General features: G+C 31.1%; 1 long non-coding RNA gene across 1 annotated transcript; it reads left to right on the forward strand.

Moving 5' to 3' along the window:
* The first annotated feature begins 35 nt into the window (after positions 1 to 35).
* On the forward strand, positions 36 to 4,481 carry LOC110109754. The gene is made up of 5 exons (XR_003701586.1): positions 36 to 175; positions 257 to 336; positions 464 to 517; positions 2,742 to 2,825; positions 4,296 to 4,481. It is a non-coding gene; the product is annotated as an uncharacterized LOC110109754 (long non-coding RNA).
* The last annotated feature ends 210 nt before the right edge of the window (positions 4,482 to 4,691 follow it).

Raw genomic sequence — 4,691 nt, forward strand, 5'->3', positions numbered from 1 at the left:
CGAACCCGACCCGTAACCCGAAATTGACAGGTCTACTTCATCTTCGACCCGTCTCCACAGTCTTCGGCTTGCCCTACCTGATTCCACTCGCCGTCAGGTAGGTTTCTCTCCAATTAAATCAGTCTTCTGAAATTGTTCAACGTCTCGCTGCCTCCGCTCGCTGTCATCTCCTCCGGTATGTTTCGTGCCCTAAAAATATTAAATGTTAGTAACTATTTAATCGCCCTTTGTGTTTTCAACTTCTTAAACGTTTCAGGATCCCTTTTCCAATTAATTTGGATGCATGAAGATGAATTCAACCGTCGAAACGTTCCAACGTCCGACCGTTCAGTGGCCGTAAGATGACTTTCACATTTTCTCTTTCTCCCTTATATATTATTCTCACATGTTTTCCCTTTATCTTTTTCGTTTCTGGATCTCTACTTCAACGAACCTGTGAATCTCGACACCATTTTGGCTTCAGCTCTCTACTTCAGCGAACTTGTGAATCTTGACACCATTTTGGCTTCAAATTTAGGTAATTAATTTTATGATGTAAATCATTTATTTAAGTTCATCTTTAGAATTGAATATATTTCTTGTCCGAATTATGTTTTTTAAAATTGTCTGTTAGCTTTTTTATTTATGTATCTCTACTTTCAAGGGCGGATCCAGCTTCTTTTTTTAGAGTGGGCAAAAAAAAATTTTTTGGTAGGGGAAGGGCAAAAATTATTAGGATTGATAAAATTATGGCAAAAAAAATTTTTAAGATGGGGCAAAATACCCAAAATATCCAAAATATTCCAAAAAATACCCTCTAAAATTTAAAAAAAAAAATATTTTTGAGGGTGGGCATTTGCCGCCCCTCACTAATATGGGGATCCGCCCATGTCTACTATTTCTTCTTCAGTGAACCGGTGAATCTGGAGTCCAACCTTGATCGCACAGCTAAAAGCTGTATGGAAACTTAAAACTAACTAATTTTAAGTAACATATAAATAAAAATCTGAGATATATAGGTACATAATTGCCAACATAAATAAAGAGGTGATTCAAAGTGGGGTTGTAAGGAGTGTTGAAGAGTTTATAAGTAGCCGATAATAGCCATAGAGATGTTATGATGTCTAGAACAAGAACTAATTAGTAGTAATCTCACTTATATTATTACAATTATTCCTAGCTATAATTTTCTTGTAAAGAAACACCAAATTATTTTCACCATTGGATAGCCACATGACTTTAGATCTCTAGATGATCAAGAGGACCAAGAAGAGTAACAAGAAGCCAGTTGATGACTAATATATTTTAAAGCAGGATTAATTATTTATTTAAATAATAAAAATATAACTAAAATAATCATGTGCTAATTTCTCAATCCTTGCACTCTTACCACAGCTTGCCGACTCTTCTGGATTTATATGTAATCTTTAACATCTCTCTTTTTGTAATTTATTATTTTCGATATTATTGTCCTCAACAATACTTTCTTCCTTCTCCGAAGTTGCCATCTCCTTTGAACGAACAATTTCAATCCTATCACCATTACCTTGTATTTCTCTTATAACAAATATTTTATGTATCTCTCCTTCTCGCTATCTCTTCAGACTGTTTTGGCTCTAATATATGAAAAAAGGACGAAAGAAAAGGCTTTGTCTTTCACAAAGTGAAGAGAGAAGCTTTCTAAATGATGAATGCAGTACCCTCCATCTTTACCTCATACTTCTATAGTAAGGTTTCAAAGATGCTTTTTTTCTCCCCTATTTTCAAGTGTATACATAGATTCAACCTGAAGAGAAATAGCATACAGAGATGATACAACACTAAACAGTAATCTTGGTTCATATCATAGTCTAATTATCCGCATCAAGACTCATACCAAATCAATTATAGTTCATTGAGTTTCTAGAGATGCCATTTATAGAAAAGCACCATTTATGGGACAGTCCATGTAGTAATAAGAGTCAATGCACTTATCATAAGTTGCTTGCAAGCTCTTTTCTTTATTTTGTTTAGATATAGTTTGCAATCTCTTATCTGTATTTAAGTTGATATTTACTGAGGTAGCCATTTGAATTCTTTTCATATGATATTAATGAATTATTGTTTTCAGGGAAAAGCACCATTCAAGTTGATTTGCCAAGCTCCACTGATAGTAGTGGTGCTGTAAACCTTAGCAAAAATTTGAATCCTTTCAGCATTCATTTAATGTTATTAATTAGCTTAAGTCGTGAAAAGCCAGCAAGTACAAATCAACATTTATTATTTCTATCTTAATCAAGCTATTCTTTCTTGATATCTTTTGTTTTCAAACAATCGAAAGCTTTTATGGGATTTGTTCTTTGATTAATGCTTTCATAAGGCCTTCTTCAATTGGAATGATAGTAGCATAAAAATAGAGCTATGTTGTTCCATCGTCTTAGTGGCAATGCTGTTTGTACTCCCTGTGATGCTTTCTATGATATTGTTATTCATTTGTTTAGCATGTTGTTGCATGACATAGTCCATTGGTACAACATAGAATGTAAACAATTATCCCATTGTTGTCAAAAGTTCTATCCATTTGCGCTTTTGAAGTTAAGCAATTTGATGTAAAGTCACTCGAATCAGCTCCACTATGAAGTGCATCAATGGGTGCACATCGCTGTGCTTCCATTTTTTAATTTTATAGCTTTTCCTTATTGAAGTGTATCATTATGAATTTGCTTTTTATCCATTTCGAGTGTAATGTTATTGAATATTTGTATTTGATATTGCCTCCACAGACAAATATTCATGAAACGAGCATTGGATCTTCACTGTGTCTGCTACTAGCTCAACATAGGAGGAGACCGATAACTATTTTCCAGGTTTGCTTTTCTCTTTTATCGTTGTGAGATAGCAAGTCTTCAGATAAAATTTTGAATGATGGATTGGTGATATATATTAATTCTATGATTTTGATTCTTCATTAATAAAGAAATAACCATTTGTTAGTTGACTATTGCACTTGGATATCCAATAAATATGATGAGAGTTTATACATTTATGCAATTTATGCAATGGTACAATGGCATAGATAGAAATTTCATTTTTTAGATTCACAATTACTATGGCTACTTTTATAAGGTACCTTGTGTGCTTAATTTTTTCAAACTTCTCCCATTTTATTGTTTGTTTGAGAATGATGACAAAATGTTCTAAAGTATGTAAAACCCTTAATATTTTCTTAGCTGAACATTCTATCCTCCGATCATGAAGTTTTAGCACGGTTATGGAGTACTAACTCTTGACTAATGATTTTTTTTTATTTTTATTTTTTAGCTCTTCACTGATGATTTCTTATAGGGTAGTCATGAACATGTTAAAATATAGATTTATTACTAAAAATATATATAAATTTTTCATACTTTTATTTCTCTACCGTCGCGAATACTCCAGGACGCAACAGTACTAAACCTAAAAAAAGTGCAACTGTTCATGATAGGCTTAATGTTTAGTATCACATAGAAATAAGTTGGATTGCATTCACGTGGAATAGGTGGCCAGCTGAGATGCTCATTCGTTAGAAGTTACTTGATTAATTTTTTGCACAAAGCTAGACTTTTTGAACCTTGGCTCATTCAGATTTCAATTGTTGTGATGTGTGAGAGTTGTTTTAAGTTTTATGGAGGGTATGGAAAAACCTGTTGGCAAGCTTTTTTTTTTTATACGCTGCTCTTGGTGGCTTTCATTCATCGGTTGTAAGTACTTATTTTTTAATTTGATTTTTTTTTCTTCTTTTGATATTTTTTCATTGAAAGATAGGATTAAATTTATCCTAGATGCTATATGTAATTCAATTTATCTTAATTCAAATATAATAGAAGTATAAATCATCTATGTTCATATAAATATTGTATTTTATATTGATATATAATTTAATATCTTTGATATAGCATATCATAGATACTATTTGCTCAAGTTTTTTCTACTTTTTTTTTAGTTGTCCTTATTAAACAGCATTCCATTAATTGCGACTTTATGCCAACATATATATTAGCATTCACAAAAGTTTCACTTGGCCGTTCACTTGATGGGACAAATGTAAGAATCATCGGCTGTTTTTAGTGGAATGTATTCGGCAATGCAGACATATATAAATTGCTATTTTTCACTGTTTCATAGTTATGTGTTTATTTTTCAATGAGAGCTTTACTTTTTTATTTGAATTATTTATTTGTGTAAAATGTAATTTTAAATATCTATCTTGAATTCCTTATTAACTTTTTTTTTTTCCTTAATTTTAAATATCTATCTTGAATTCCTTATTAACTTTTTTTTTTCCTTAAATTGTGTAGGATTTCGATTACTTTCAGAAAGATAGATAAGACAAAACATGCAACCACATAACTTCAAGCTTGATTCAGATTTTCAAAATATATATAAAGTCTTTTTATTTTAGTGATGCTTCTGAATCATACCATACAAATAAAAGGATGATCTTATAGGATGACAATATATGATCATTTTTTCTTTTTATAATATTTCCATTTTCATATACATATTTGCAATACAAATATTGTATTTTTTCCTTTTATTTTCATTTAACAACTGCTATATTTCGTGACTGATTATAGTTTTATGATTGTTGTGACGCTCAAGCTATTTTTATTATATAGTTGATTAAAGGTTTACTTTACCTTCATTCTTTTGTAATTGCTTCAAACATTTGAAAATTGATAAATGATTCGAGA

Source organism: Dendrobium catenatum, unplaced genomic scaffold, assembly GCF_001605985.2.
Source record: "Dendrobium catenatum unplaced genomic scaffold, ASM160598v2 fragScaff_scaffold_882, whole genome shotgun sequence".
NCBI classification, from domain to species: Eukaryota; Viridiplantae; Streptophyta; class Magnoliopsida; order Asparagales; family Orchidaceae; genus Dendrobium; species Dendrobium catenatum.